We start from the raw sequence: 17293 nt of genomic DNA on the forward strand, positions 1-17293 counted from the left end.
TGCAAGGGGGGTCACTTTGGTTTTTGGCCCGTTGCGCGGCGGCCATCTAGGGAAACCTAGCAAACCCACACATTTCTGAAAACTAGACACCCGGCGGCTTCCAGGGAGGTATGGCTTGCGTGGATCCCCCAACGTTTCCTTACCCAGAATCCCCTGCAAACCTCAATTATTGCTCAAAAAATCACTTTTTTCACACATTTTGGGGTGGGAAAGTAGTGGCATCACCGGGCTCACACAAATTTACCACCACCCAGCGTTCCCCCAGGTCTCCCGGTAAAAATGGTGCCTCACTTGTGTGGGAGGCCCAAGTACCCGCGGCAGGGAAGGATAACAAACGTAGTGAGGCGACATCAACATTGCCTATCCCAAATGTCGCCTCACTACGTTTGTTGTCCTTGCCTGCCGCGGGTACTTGGGCCTCCCACACAAGTGGGGCACCATTTTTACCGGGAGACCTGGGGGAACGCTGGGTGGTGGTAAATTTTTGTGAGCCCGGTGATGCCACTACTTTCCCACCCCAAAATGTGTGAAAAAAGTGATTTTTTGAGCAAAAATTGAGGTTTGCAGGGGATTCTGGGTAAGGAAACGTTGGGGGATCCATGCAAGCCATACCTCCCTGGAAGCCGCCGGGTGTCTAGTTTTCAGAAATGCGTGGGTTTCCTAGGTTTCCCTAGATGGCCGCCGCGCACCGGGCCAAAAACCAAAGTGACCCCCCTTGCAAAACCAGGTGGTTTGGCGATAGGCCATTTTGATGTCGCCTCACTACGTTTGTTGTCCTTGCCTGCCGCGGTTACTTGGGCCTCCCACACAAGTGAGGTACCATTTTTACCAGGAGACCTGGGGGAACGCTGGGTGGTGGTAAATTTGTGTGAGCCCGGTGATGCCACTACTTTCCCACCCCAAAATGTGTGAAAAAAGTGATTTTTTGAGCAAAAATTGAGGTTTGCAGGGGATTCTGGGTAAGGAAACGTTGGGGGATCCACGCAAGCCATACTTCCCTGGAAGCCGCCGGGTGTCTAGTTTTCAGAAATGCGTGGGTTTGGTAGGTTTCCCTAGATGGCCGCCGCGCACCGGGCCAAAAACCAAAGTGACCCCCCTTGCAAATCCAGGTGGTTTGGCGATAGGCCATTTTGATGTCGCCTCACTACGTTTGTTGTCCTTGCCTGCCGCGGGTACTTGGGCCTCCCACACAAGTGAGGCACCATTTTTACCGGGAGACCTGGGGGAACGCTGGGTGGTGGTAAATTTGTGTGAGCCCGGTGATGCCACTACTTTCCCACCCCAAAATGAGTGAAAAAAGTGATTTTTTGAGCAAAAATTGAGGTTTGCAGGGGATTCTGGGTAAGGAAACGTTGGGGGATCCACGCAAGCCATACCTCCCTGGAAGCCGCCGGGTGTCTAGTTTTCAGAAATGCGTGGGTTTGCTAGGTTTCCCTAGATGGCCGCCGCGCACCGGGCAAAAAACCAAAGTGACCCCCTTGCAAAACCAGGTGGTTTGGCGATAGGCCATTTTGATGTCGCCTCACTACGTTTTGGGCCCTTGCCTGCCGCGGGTACTTGGCCCTCCCACACAAGTGAGGCACCATTTTTACCGGGAGACCTGGGGGAACGCTGGGTGGTGGTAAATTTGTGTGAGCCCGGTGATGCCACTACTTTCCCACCCCAAAATGTGTGAAAAAAGTGATTTTTTGAGCAAAAATTGAGGTTTGCAGGGGATTCTGGGTAAGGAAACGTTGGGGGATCCACGCAAGCCATACCTCCCTGGAAGCCGCTGGGTGTCTAGTTTTCAGAAATGCATGGGTTTGCTAGGTTTCCCTAGATGGCTGCCGCGCACCGGGCAAAAAACCAAAGTGACCCCCCTTGCAAAACCAGGTGGTTTGGCGATAGGCCACTTTGATGTCGCCTCACTACGTTTTGGGCCCTTGCCTGCCGCGGGTACTTGGCCCTCCCACACAAGTGAGGCACCATTTTTACCGGGAGACCTGGGGGAACGCTGGGTGGTGGTAAATTTGTGTGAGCCCGGTGATGCCACTACTTTCCCACCCCAAAATGTGTGAAAAAAGTGATTTTTTGAGCAAAAATTGAGGTTTGCAGGGGATTCTGGGTAAGGAAACGTTGGGGGATCCACGCAAGCCATACCTCCCTGGAAGCCGCCGGGTGTCTAGTTTTCAGAAATGCGTGGGTTTGGTAGGTTTCCCTAGATGGCCGCCACGCACCGGGCCAAAAACCAAAGTGACCCCCTTGCAAAACCAGGTGGTTTGGCGATAGGCCATTTTGATGTCGCCTCACTACGTTTGTTGTCCTTGCCTGCCGCGGGTACTTGGGCCTCCCACACAAGTGAGGCACCATTTTTACCGGGAGACCTGGGGGAACGCTGGGTGGTGGTAAATTTGTGTGAGCCCGGTGATGCCACTACTTTCCCACCCCAAAATGTGTGAAAAAAGTGATTTTTTGAGCAAAAATTGAGGTTTGCAGGGGATTCTGGGTAAGGAAACGTTGGGGGATCCACGCAAGCCATACCTCCCTGGAAGCCGCCAGGTGTCTAGTTTTCAGAAATGCATGGGTTTGGTAGGTTTCCCTAGATGGCCGCCGCGCACCGGGCCAAAAACCAAAGTGACCCCCCTTGCAAAACCAGGTGGTTTGGCGATAGGCCATTTTGATGTCGCCTCACTACGTTTGTTGTCCTTGCCTGCCGCGGGTACTTGGGCCTCCCACACAAGTGAGGCACCATTTTTACCGGGAGACCTGGGGGAACGCTGGGTGGTGGTAAATTTGTGTGAGCCCGGTGATGCCACTACTTTCCCACCCCAAAATGTGTGAAAAAAGTGATTTTTTGAGCAAAAATTGAGGTTTGCAGGGGATTCTGGGTAAGGAAACGTTGGGGGATCCACGCAAGCCATACCTCCCTGGAAGCCGCCGGGTGTCTAGTTTTCAGAAATGCATGGGTTTGCTAGGTTTCCCTAGATGGCCGCCGCGCACCGGGCCAAAAACCAAAGTGACCCCCCTTGCAAAACCAGGTGGTTTGGCGATAGGCCATTTTGATGTCGCCTCACTACGTTTGTTGTCCTTGCCTGCCGCGGGTACTTGGGCCTCCCACACAAGTGAGGCACCATTTTTACCGGGAGACCTGGGGGAACGCTGGGTGGTGGTAAATTTGTGTGAGCCCGGTGATGCCACTACTTTCCCACCCCAAAATGTGTGAAAAAAGTGATTATTTGATCAAAAATTGAGTTTTGCAGGGGATTCTGGGTAAGGAAACGTTGGGGGATCCACGCAAGCCATACCTCCCTGGAAGCCGCCGGGTGTCTAGTTTTCAGAAATGCATGGGTTTGGTAGGTTTCCCTAGATGGCCGCCGCGCACCGGGCCAAAAACCAAAGTGACCCCCCTTGCAAAACCAGGTGGTTTGGCGATAGGCCATTTTGATGTCGCCTCACTACGTTTGTTGTCCTTGCCTGCCGCGGGTACTTGGGCCTCCCACACAAGTGAGGCACCATTTTTACTGGGAGACCTGGGGGAACGCTGGGTGGTGGTAAATTTGTGTGAGCCCGGTGATGTCACTACTTTCCCACCCCAAAATGTGTGAAAAAAGTGATTTTTTGAGCAAAAATTGAGGTTTGCAGGGGATTCTGGGTAAGGAAACGTTGGGGGATACACGCAAGCCATACCTCCCTGGAAGCCGCCGGGTGTCTAGTTTTCAGAAATGCGTGGTTTTGCTAGGTTTCCCTAGATGGCCGCCACGCACCGGGCCAAAAACCAAAGTGACCCCCCTTGCAAAACCAGGTGGTTTGGCGATAGGCCATTTTGATGTCGCCTCACTACGTTTTGGGCCCTTGCCTGCCGTGGGTACTTGGGCCTCCCACACAAGTGAGGCACCATTTTTACCGGGAGACCTGGGGGAACGCTGGGTGGTGGTAAATTTGTGTGAGCCCGGTGATGCCACTACTTTCCCACCCCAAAATGTGTGAAAAAAGTGATTTTTTGAGCAAAAATTGAGGTTTGCAGGGGATTCTGGGTAAGGAAACGTTGGGGGATCCACGCAAGCCATACCTCCCTGGAAGCCGCCGGGTGTCTAGTTTTCAGAAATGTGTGGGTTTGGAAGGTTTCCGTAGATGGCCGCCGAGCACCGGGCAAAAAACCAAAGTAACCCCCCTTGCAAAACCAGATTAACTATTGTTACTACAGCGTGAGAATTTTGGAATTATACTGCAAAGAAAATGTGGCAGACAGTTTGAGGTTTACAAGACAATGGGAATAAAAAATATTTTTCAAATCACTAGAGAGACATCACCATGAACTCCCAAGGGTTTTCGACAATATCTACAGTTGGTGGGTTATTCTTACATGGAAAGTGTACCTTGGCAGAGAAACTAAAGACAAAGATTCCTGCACAACCATCTATTCCTCAAACACACACACATACTGGTTGGATTTGGCACGAGGGCGAGTCATGGTTCAGTGTATTAAATTTTATTAACAAGAGATTTCACAAAAATGAAATGCACTGTCAATAATTACATTCACAAAAAACCAAACCAATGACTCGCAGCTCGTGAGCTGTAAAGCCACGTCAAGGCACCAACCACTTTACAGGCCATTCACACACCTTTCATACGTGATACAAACAAGACCATTCGCACCACCAGGTACAAAAGCAACACAGTACAAAAATCACCAAAAAGGGACAAGGTACACCCTGCTTCAGAAAGACAAATATTACTGCACAGCCATCTAACCCGCAAGCACACACACATACTGGTTGGATTTGGCACGAGGGTGAGTGATGGTTCAGTAGATAAAATTGTATTAGCAAGTGATTTCACAAAACATGAAATGCACTGGTAATAATTGAAAGGGCGAGAAACTGAACCATTGACTCACAGCTCGTGAGCTGTAAAGCCACGACAAGGCACCAACCTCTTTACAGGCCATTCATACACCTTTCATACGTGTGAGACATACAAAACCATTCACACCGCCAGCCGCGGGCCCATCACATAACAAAACTCACACCAGCACACAGCGCCATTCAAGGGCCCATCACTTTCACACGCCCACAATCCAGACACAGCAACTACACAGGCTGAAGGATTGCGTGGAGTGGCACTCAGCTAGCAGTGTGTGTAGTGACCAGCAGAAAGTCACTACTCACACACAGCCAGCCAAGCACCAGTCGACACACACCGCTAGCCAAACGCCAGTCCACGCACAACGCTAGTCAAGCGCCAGTCCAGGCACACCGCCATCCAATCGCCAGTCCAGGCACACCGGCAGCCAATCGCCAATCCACCTACACCGCCAGCCAAGCTCCAGTCCACGGACACCACCAGCCAAGCACCAGTCCGCACACACCACCAGTCCACGCACACCGCCAGCCAAGTACCAGTCCACACACACCGCCAGCCAAGCACCATTCCACGCACACCGCCAGCCAAGCTCCAGTCCACGCACACCACCAGACAAGCTCCAGTCCACGGACACCACCAGCCAAGCTCCAGTCCACGGACACCACCAGCCAAACACCAGTCCGCACACACCACCAGTCCACACACACCGCCAGCCAAGTACCAGTCCATGCACACCGCCAGCCAAGCACCATTCCACGCACACCGCCAGCCAAGCACCATTCCACGCACACCGCCAGCCAAGCACCATTCCACGCACACCACCAGCCACGCACCAGTCCACGCACACCGCCAGTCCATGCACACCGCCAGTCCACGCACACCGTCAGCCAAGCACCATTCCACGCACACCACCAACCAAGTGCCAGTCCACACACACCAACAGCCAAGCGCAAGCCTACACACACCGCCATCACATTTTGGATTTTTTTAGAAAAAAATAAAAACACAAACAAATTGCAAATAGATACAAATCTTCTAACAGAAAATCAGCAACTAAATACATTGCACTAACACCAACCTTGAAACAGAATCATATTTTCCAAAGAATACAGACCAGGCAGTTCACTTTACCACTCATGAATGTTCCCAGAAATTTTTACGCGTGTGGTACGCTCTGAAACAAGCAGGGAGACACAGTGCAGGATGAGAGGGACAATCGGGGCAGTACATACGACTCTCCTTCCGCAAACCTCTTCGCCAACAGACTCTACATCTCCTACTGGGAAAATCTTTTGCGGGTGTGGGAGGAATGTGATCTGGAAAGTGGCGTTCTTTCAATCTAGCAACATCCTCCACCAGTCCAACTCTAGGAACACTTGCCTGTTCCACTACAACAAGGCTGCCTATTACAGACTCCTGAAACTTAGCAAAAGTCATCTTTGACTCAGGGCAAGAATCCTGGAACACAACAAAAGCATTAAACATTGCCAAGTGGAAAAGATGGATAGCCAACTTCTTGTACCAAATGTAAGCCTTACGAAGAGCAGTGTAAGGTTCCAACCTCTGATCTACTCTGTCAACACCACCCATGTGCCTATTATAGTCTAAAATGCACACAGGTTTGCGCACTTCAGCGACCTGACCCCAAACAGTCACAGGTGCAGTGCTTTCATCATGGATGGAAGTCAGCATGTAGACATCTCTCCTGTCTGTAAACTTCACAGCAAGAAGCTCCTGGCAACGCAACGCACTGCACTGTCCCCGCACAAGCTTTTGACAAACAAGTTCTTTCGGAAAACCTTTACGGTTACAGCGGATTGTGCCACAAGCAAAAGTGTCCACTTTGGCCAATTCCCTGAACAACCCCACACCAGTGTAGAAGTTATCTACATATAAATGGTGGCCTTTGTTAAAAAATCCTCTACCAAGTTCCCAAACAATTTTCTCAGTCACTCCAAAAGTGGACGGACAACCAGGGAGGTTAAACCTAGATTCCTTACCGGTGTACACCCTGAAATTAGAGACATATCCAGTCCTACTGTCACACAGCATATACAGCTTTATTCCATAGCGTGCCCTCTTACTAGGAATGTATTGCCTAAAAACCAAGCGGCCCTTGAACAACACCAAAGACTCATCCACTGCAATTTCTCTACCAGGGGCATAAATCTCAGAAAATCGATCAACAAAGTGATCAAGGACAGGCCTAATCTTAAAAAGACGGTCACAATCAGGGTGATCTCGTGGCAACGCTAAACCATTATCAACAAAGTGCATCATCCGAAGCAGAAGCAAATACCTGTCACGACTCATGACTGCCGGAAAAATAGACGTTGCCATCAAGGGACTGCTAGACCAATATGAAGCCAATGATGGCTTCCTTAGCAAGCCCATCATAAAGTTAAACCCAAGAACTTCTTCATCTCTTAAACATTTGTGGGAGTCCACCGGGTAGCTCTAGAGTGTGGCTTAAGACTGGCACTGTTGTCCCTCAAAAACTGTTCGGCATACAAATTAGTCTGCTCAACAATCTCTGCCAAAAACACATCGTCCATAAGCAACTGAAAAAAATTTACAGGCAAAAAGTTCTCAGTATTCACTCTAGACCCTGGAACACCAGTAAACTCTGGAAATTCCGGCTGCACCATGCCAGGGGCAACCCAGAGGTCATCACTTTCAACGGGAAGCCTTGCAGCCCCAGCCTGCAGCCCAGATGCCTCTTGCCGCAGTACACCAACGGGAAGGCTTGCAGCCCCAGCCTGCAGCCCAGATGCCTCTTGCCGCACTACACCAACGGGAAGGCTTGCAGCCCCAGCCTGCAGCCCAGATGCCTCTTGCCGCACTACACCAACGGGAAGGCTTGCAGCCCCAGCCTGCAGCCCAGATGTCTCTTGCCGCACTACACCAACGGGAAGCCTTGCAGCCGCAGGCTGCAGCCCAGATGCCTCTTGCCGCACTATCGGCACATCAGTCTCCTCCTCTAACACAGGCACTTCATCCGCACTAAGAGTATCTTCATCATCCGATGACCCCATACGGAGAGAAAACTCACTGCCAGAATCGTCCCCTGCCTCCTCTCCCTCAGAAGCAGAGTCAGTCTCTGAACCAATATCAGAGGAAGACTCAAACAGCAAACCAACAACCTGCTGAGCAGTAATCCTGCGGCTAGCCATTATACTTACTAAGATAGAAGACTGCACAAACAAGTCAACAACAACCAACAATGTGCACACCAAGTAAGTAAAGAAATGTGTACCTTTATCACAAAGATCAATGTACTCAAAAACTATACAATCCAATTACAAGAGACAGCTGCACTCACCAGAAACAAACTCTGCAGTGACACAGCAAAGACCAACGATATCAAACTAGAAAGAAGAAAAAAAAACAAATTACTCACAAGACAACAAAATACACATCGAGCACCAATGCAAAAAGTTTTTGACACTCAAAAACCAAACATACTGCTATTATTACACCATTTGCAAAAAAAAACAGGCAGAGAAATCAAACACATTTACATTGTACAAAAATAAGTCTCTTACCAAACTACACAAACAGCAGAACCACCAGCCACAAAACGGCAACGTGAAAAGAAGAAAAGCCTTCACCTAGAACAAAAAAGTATACAAAAAAAAAACATTACAATTGGAAATCACAAAAAATATAACAATAAACATTATAACATGCTATGTCACTACCCAAATGGTCAATCGGGTTGTGTGCCAGGTGGGGCAGAAAACAAATTGCACCCTGGAAGCGAGGGGTCACTTCTATTTTTATTTGAACTAATTCCCTGGAGTCTAGTGGGCTTTTCTGCCCCCCGTGGGAGCAGAAACGGCGAAAAAATAAAACCGAACTGCCCCCAGAGGGGGCAGAAAAGTCTTCCAAATATTTAGGGGCCCTAGGAAGCGACCCTTGCCCAAGGGGTCGCTTCCTACATAAATACTGATATCCCTGGTGTCTAGTGGGCTTTTCTGCCCCCCCCTGGGAGCAGAAACGGCGAAAAAAAAACACCGATCTGCCCACAGAGGGGGTAGAAAAGTCTTCAAATAATAAATGGCCCCAAGGAAGCGACCCTTACCCAAGGGGTCGCTTCCTACATAAATACTAATATCCCTGGTGTCTAGTGGGCTTTTCTGCCCCCCCTGGGAGCAGAAACGGTGAAAAACACACACCGATCTGCCCCCAGAGGGGGCAGAAAAGTCTTCAGATAATAATTGGCCCCAAGGAAGCGACCCTTACCCAAGGGGTCGCTTCCAACATAAATACTAATATCCCTGGTGTCTAGTGGGCTTTTCTGCCCCTCCCTGGGAGCAGAAACGGCGAAAAAAAAACACCGATCTGCCCCCAGAGGGGGCAGAAAAGTCTACACATTACAAATGTCACCAGGAAGTGACCCTTACCCAAGGGTTCGCTTCCAAAATAAAAAAAAACACATCCCTGGTGTCTAGTGGGGCATCCCTGCTCCACGATCGCGACGCTGTGCGCGATCGTGGAGCAGGAATGCCCTGTATTGAGACATCAGGGGAGAGGAAATACTCTTTCCTCTCCCCCGATGCCTCAATACACTCTACAAGGCCCCCGCCACCCCACCGGAGCAAACACCACTCACCTTCCTCTATGGACGCCTGGAAGCAAATGGCTTCCAGGCGTCCGAGCACTTCCTGATGATGCCAGCGCGCGCTGTGCGCGCTGACGTCACCAGGAAGCGTGGGGGGGCTCGGGGGTGGCAGCGGAAACTCTTCCGCTGCCATCCCCGTCTGTGGGGGCACGATCGGTGCCCCAGGGGGGGAGCGCCAGCGCTTCCCCCAGGGGCTGTCCTCATGACGGAGCGGTTCCGTCATGAGCACAGCCCAACTGATGCTCATGACGGAACCCCTCCGTCATGAGCATCCAAGGGGTTAAAGAAACGGCATTGTTATTTACAATGTCAATAGCTTAATCACTCTCAAATGCGAGACCTATTGCATTTGCACCCAAACACAGAGCCACACACACAAAGCCATCCACACACACAGAGCCACCCACACAGAGCCACTCACATAGAGCAACCCACACACAAATAGAGCCACCTACCTACACACACACACACACGCACGCAGTAGCCCACTGACCTATTTACATTATGTGCACTTTCTGATCTGCATGGTACATGTTCTTTTCTGCAGGCACATTAACCCTATGTGCTACCTTTCCAGGAGTCAAAACTTCCACTAGACAAAACTCCGATCTCTCTCTAGGAAGAACATTAAACACCAGAGTCATCATGACATTTTTATTGTTGCCGAAAATTGCTGGAGGCCAGGAAGGAGGCAGCAAGCGCTTTTAAAACCTGGGAACAGCAGAAAGCACCACTGAGAAATTCAGTGGGACAGGCTTTATTTACGGACGTGTGTTGAGTATAGTTGTATTTTGTAAGATTGGGAGTGGTTGTAACATTGTGTGGGAGACATGGCTGCTCTCTTTCTATGACATTATCACGGCAAGGAGCATGCCCGAGCTACACAGGTGAAGTCAAGCATTCTTTCTAAATAGGTGACATTAAATGCTCATCGGTGGGATAAAGTGTCACTCAACGCCAATCATCACCTATTGAAATGTCACACATGAGCGTACGAAAATTATGATATAAGTAATTCAAAGGTCACCTTTTTGGCCATATTACATGGGCAGCTGTCAGTGGCACCCTTCTCCCAGCTGGCGTTTTGCTCCTGGGAATTCCTCGTATTATTTGGGGGGGGGGGGGGGTGAACGCACCAGAGCTCAATGCACTGCAGATGCCAACTCCAAGCGCTTGGCACTTCACCGCACACCAGACATCATGAAACGTGGAGCTCCTTGGCATCACTGTTGCCACTGGCGAGAAAACATTGCACTTGCATAGTTTCAAGAGCGTGTGTTTATTTGCCCGCCTTCTTGTAGCAGGGGCTACTGGAAGGAGGGGCAGCGCCCCTCAGCACTTCCCATGGAAACAATATTCTGTCTGTACGCAGTTGTTCTTTGAACAGTGCGTTCTTTTCTCCATCGAACAGAAACATAAGCTGATGTCGCTAGTAGTGGCTGCACTGATGTTGGCGCCACTATTCACCCTATTACAAATCCTACTCTGCGAATCAGCTTTTCACCGCAAGAATGCTGGTTGTTATCAACTGCAAAAGGCAGAAAGTGCCCTACGTGTGCTATGCGTTCGAAGATCCGTCCCTAGCAAACAAGGCGCTCGACCACTAGCTGTGTTAATTACAATTGGCCTACAGCACAAAGTAGCTGGTGAAAAACACATTCAACCACCCCTCAAAGAAATAACATGTATCCTATCTCCATCTTTTGCGCTTTCACCAAAAACGTGGACGGGAGCCAGGTGTCAGAATAGAGCTTGGTGAGCTGCCAGACCACACAAGAGGGAAAGCTACGGTTCCGGGCAGCGTTTGCTCGTCCATTACCGGCAGTGGTCAGAACGGCCAGGACCTATTTTCTTTTGTGAATTTAAGACTGGAAAGGCAAACTCCAGGGGCCTCTCTGCTTTGCAGAGCGCACGGCGTCCTGGTAGCTACGGGGGAAAAAAACATAGCCTGGCACAGACGTCAGCCGAGGGGAGGGAGCTGAGCTGACGCGCAGGGTAAACACTGCGGATTTCCATATCGGGTGAAGCACGAGAACAGGGGGCGGACCCGGAGCCTACTACGCATTCCCCCTCAGACCCGGTGACTGCCGGGGTGCCGCGACACCTCGACAAGGGAAGCCCCCCTTTACAGCCATAATAATTAGTATTTGATGTTAGGGCCGTTCCGGTGCGCACTCACGGAGGTGAGAGAGAGGGAGTACAGCCACCGCTCTGTACCTTTGCAGACTCCTGTCTGCCGAGGATAAAAAAAATGCTCCGTTCCCAGTCCCGCCGCGCACAAAATGGCCGAACATTCCGATGTAAAAAAAAAAAACAAACAAACACGCCCACCACGTGTAAAAGGGTCAGGGAGTACAAAAAAGAGAAAGACGCGCCCGAATCCGGAAAAGACGGGGCTTTTTTAGAGTGACAAAGCTATTCTCCAATGGCTGACCAGCATTTAAGAGGCCAGCCAATGGAGAAGAGGGGAGAAGAGGGGCGGGTTCAAGCCCCTCTTCTGAAAAACATTAAATCTCACGAGCGAGACTGCGCAAGCACAGCCTTCGCTAGCCGAGACCTAAAAAAGAAGTGGGGGGACTAACCTCGCTAATCAGTAATAAAAGTGGCATCGCAGCGCGTGACATCATGGCACGTGACATCGCGGCACGTAAAATCACAGCGCGTGACATCACAGGAAGTGCCATCACAAAAAGTGACATCAGATCTTAAGCCCTCACATATATGTTTAGCAGGTGTATCATGAGTACATTTGAGCACATTTCGAGTATACTTGCAAATCCTCCTGATTTAGGCAGAAGATTCACACTTTTGTACGCTACACATAAAACTATGTTACCTTTTGTCAGCATTAAGCTTTCTCTAGCCATAGTGCTTTAAAACAAATAGTGATATTTAAATTATTACAACGCCTCCTCAGGGGTAGTAAGCGCTATATCAATGCTATTTATTTTGTGCAAATACTGGGAAAGATCAACACATCTGACGTTCTTACAGTGAATGCTTATCTCCTAAACAGAGCCTGAACAAAGTGAAAAGCTGCCTCTCTTAGGTATGTGTGAAGTGCTAACAAGATGTGAGCCTTTGTTTCCCCTCTGCTGCATTTGCTTCTAGGTGTGAGGCTCTCGACTGCGCCAGGCCAGGAGACTCAGACAAAAGGAGGCCTTATGACCCCTCAGATTCGGCCTTTGTTATGGGCCCAGCAGGAGTCAGAAATAAAAGAGCCCCATCCCATCCCCGCCTGCACGTTGTTGCAGATAACGTGCAGGCGATGCTGAAAGTGCCCCGGTGTTTGGAAATTACACCGGAATTAATTCAGCATCTTTTTCAGCAGGGCCCAACTTCTTGGCAGGGTGGACGGCATCCACCCTGTGAAAAAAGTGGGTGGACGCCGTCCACCCGTGTGTATCCCCGACTCGTGCCTGTTCTCTTCATTGCTTTCTCTAATACAGGAAATAAAGTGGTCAGATCAGAAGGTGAACATGACATCACAGCTCTGCATCACAGGAAGTGGCATCACACCCAATGACCTCACAGGAAGTGACATCACAAGGAGTGACATCAGATTTTAATACCGCACAAATATGTTTCGCAGATCTATCATGAGTACATTTGAGTGCATTACGAAACCTGACAAATGATAGTTTGCATCAGGGTTGTGCCAGAAAAGTGACACATCCCCCAACGCAAAATGTGGGGCTCAATTTACACATTTAGGTGCCAATTCCGATCCGGTAAAAAAATTCCCCGTCCGACTCGTATCCGGAATTTTTTCCGTCCGAATCGTCAAAGTAGCGTACAAACTGCCAAGTACGATTCGAACGGAAAAAAGTCCATACGAATCGCATTGGGAAGATTTCCCCACACGTCCTCGGGTCGGGAAAAGTCACCGACACGTCCCCGGTCGAAAAACCCACCGTGCGGAAAAATAAAGTCCGACAGCGCAAGTACGATCCCTCCCGTCCTCCCCATTCCACAACCGTACGCAAAAAACACCGTCCGAACCGAACTCCCATAGCAACCATGGAGACATGTGCCCGCATACGCGCCGAACACCCCACCACCCCCCCGCCCGCGTATGTACGCACCCAACCCCCACCCGTGTATGTACGCACCAAACCCCCCCCAGCCGTGTATGTACGCACCGAACCCCCACCCGTGTATGTACGCACCAAACCCCCCCCAGCCGTGTATGTACGCACCCAACCCCCACCCGTGTATGTACGCACCAAACCCCCCCCAGCCGTGTATGTACGCACCGAACCACCACCCGTGTATGTACGCACCAAACCCCCCCAGCCGTGTATGTACGCACCGAACCACCACCCGTGTATGTACGCACCAAACCCCCACCCCAGCCGTGTATGTACACCCCGAACCCCCACCCGTGTATGTACGCACCCAACCCCCACCCGTGTATGTACGCACCAAACCCCCCCCCAAACGTGTATGTACGCACCGAACCCCCCCCAGCCGTGTATGTACGCACCGAACCCCCACCCGTGTATGTACGCACCAAACCCCCACCCGTGTATGTACGCACCGAACCCCCCCCAGCCGTGTATGTACGCACCGAACCACCACCCGTGTATGTACGCACCAAACCCCCCCCCAGCTGTGTATGTACGCACCGAACCCCCACCCGTGTATGTACGCACCAAACCCCCACCCCAGCCGTGTATGTACGCACCGAACCCCCACCCGTGTATGTACGCACCGAACCCCCCCCCAGCCGTGTATGTACGCACCGAACCCCCACCCGTGTATGTACGCACCAAACCCCCACCCCAGCCGTGTATGTACGCACCGAACCCCCACCCGTGTATGTACGCACCGAACCCCCCCCACCCGTGTATGTACGCACCCAACCCCCACCCGTGTATGTACGCACCAAACCCCCCCCAAACGTGTATGTACGCCCCGAACCCCCCCAGCCGTGTATGTACGCACCGAACCCCCACCCGTGTATGTACGCACCAAACCCCCCCCGTGTATGTACGCACCGAACCCCCCAGCCGTGTATGTACGCACCGAACCACCACCCGTGTATGTACGCACCAAACCCCCCCCAGCCGTGTATGTACGCACCAAACCCCCCGTGTATGTACGCACCGAACCCCCCCAGCCGTGTATGTACGCACCGAACCACCACCCGTGTATGTACGCACCGAACCCCCCCCCAGCCGTGTATGTACGCACCGAACCCCCACCCATGTATGTACGCACCAAACCCCCACCCCAGCCGTGTATGTACGCACCGAACCCCCACCCGTGTATGTACGCACCGAACCCCCCCACCCGTGTATGTACGCACCAAACCCCCCCCCCCCAAACGTGTATGTACGCACCGAACCCCCCCCCAGCCGTGTATGTACGCACCGAACCCCCACCCATGTATGTACGCACCAAACCCCCCCCGTGTATGTACGCACCGAACCCCCCCCAGCCGTGTATGTACGCACCGAACCACCACCCGTGTATGTACGCACCAAACCCCCCCCCAGCCGTGTATGTACGCACCGAACCCCCACCCGTGTATGTACGCACCAAACCCCCACCCCAGCCGTGTATGTACGCACCGAACCCCCACCCGTGTATGTACGCACCGAACCCCCCCCAGCCGTGTATGTACGCACCGAACCCCCACCCGTGTATGTACGCACCAAACCCCCACCCCAGCCGTGTATGTACGCACCAAACCACCACCCGTGTATGTACGCCCCCGAACCCCCCCCCGTGTATGTACGCACCGAACCCCCCCCAGCCGTGTATGTACGCACCGAACCACCACCCGTGTATGTACGCACCAAACCCCCCCCAGCCGTGTATGTACGCACCGAACCCCCACCCGTGTATGTACGCACCAAACCCCCCCGTGTATGTACGCACCAAACCCCCCCCAGCCGTGTATGTACGCACCGAACCCCCACCCGTGTATGTACGCACCAAACCCCCCCCAGCCGTGTATGTACGCACCAAACCCCCCCGTGTATGTACGCACCGAACCCCCCCCCAGCCGTGTATGTACGCACCGAACCACCACCCGTGTATGTACGCACCAAACCCCCCCCCAAACGTGTATGTACGCACCGAACCCCCCCCAGCCGTGTATGTACGCACCGAACCCCCACCCGTGTATGTACGCACCAAACCCCCCCGTGTATGTACGCACCGAACCCCCCCCAGCCGTGTATGTACGCACCGAACCACCAACCCGTGTATGTACGCACCAAACCCCCCCCAGCTGTGTATGTACGCACCGAACCCCCACCCGTGTATGTACGCACCAAACCCCTACCCCAGCCGTGTATGTACGCACCGAACCCCCACCCGTGTATGTACGCACCGAACCCCCCCCAGCCGTGTATGTACGCACCGAACCCCCACCCGTGTATGTACGCACCAAACCCCCACCCCAGCCGTGTATGTACGCACCAAACCACCACCCGTGTATGTACGCCCCCGAACCCCCCCGTGTATGTACGCACCAAACCCCCCCCCAGCCGTGTATGTACGCACCGAACCCCCACCCGTGTATGTACGCACCAAACCCCCCCGTGTATGTACGCACCAAACCCCCCCAGCCGTGTATGTACGCACCGAACCCCCACCCGTGTATGTACGCACCAAACCCCCCCAGCCGTGTATGTACGCACCAAACCCCCCGTGTATGTACGCACCGAACCCCCCCAGCCGTGTATGTACGCACCGAACCACCACCCGTGTATGTACGCACCGAACCCCCCCCAGCCGTGTATGTACGCACCGAACCCCCACCCGTGTATGTAGGGCCGTACCCACACCCCACCAGGGAATGTACGGACCGTACCCCCACCAGTGCATGTACGGACCGTACTGACGCCAAAAACACACGTACTGAACCAGGACAAACCATATTTACACAAGGAGAGGCAATTAGAGTTTCCCCACACCACCAAACATGCCCAACAACCCCACAAACATCACATACACTCACCTGCAACTGCCAAACTGCCAAACAGAGGCCCAAAACTCAATCACTCCTCATAACACACCCACACAAATTTCAAACACAGCCACACCCACAAATGGACCAATAAAAATGGACCACACACACAAACCATGAGCCTTTGCAACAGACCCACTGCTGCCAGAGCCCACAAACGACCCACACCACCATACTTGAACCTCACACTTGCATACCTTCACACAACCACCTACACAAACACCCCCTCATCACATTCACACACACACCTCCACTACCACACCCACACACCCACAACCATCCACCCCCACACCCCCACAACCATCCACACCCACACCCCCACAACCATCCACACCCACACCCCACGCCATGTCCACCACCAAGAATCCAAAGTTCACGAAGGAGGAGCTGGAGATCCTTGTCGACGAAATCCTCAGAGTCGAGCCACAGCTCTTTGGGACATTGGTCAGACAGACCAGCATATCCGAAAAAACGGCCATGTGGCAGAGGATTGTCGATTCTGTGAATGCTGTTGGGACCACCAGAAGGACCAGGCACGAGTGCCAATCCAGGTGGTACGATCTGCGGAGGACGGTCAAGAGGAAGATGACTGACAATCACAACCAGGGGAACATCACTGGAGGAGGGCCGCCCCCCAGACCGGTACAATACCATCCCTGGGAGGAGAAGGTGATGTCCACGCTGGCGGTGGAGGGACTACACGGACTGCCTGGACTCCCAGACCCTGGTGAGTACACAAACAACTCACCTCACATGGGGGGGATGCCATACACAATCAATCATGCATGCCACCCCCCCAAGCCACCACCGCACACAACAACACTCCACAAACACACACATGC

At 52.3% G+C, this 17293-nt stretch overlaps 1 pseudogene; it reads right to left on the reverse strand.

Annotated features, from left to right (window-relative positions):
* Positions 1–17293, reverse strand: part of LOC146871149 (uncharacterized) — a 417898-nt pseudogene that overhangs the window by 140622 nt on the left and 259983 nt on the right.

This window comes from Triturus cristatus, chromosome 1_1 (genome assembly GCF_964204655.1).
Source record: "Triturus cristatus chromosome 1_1, aTriCri1.1, whole genome shotgun sequence".
Lineage (NCBI taxonomy): Eukaryota > Metazoa > Chordata > Amphibia > Caudata > Salamandridae > Triturus > Triturus cristatus.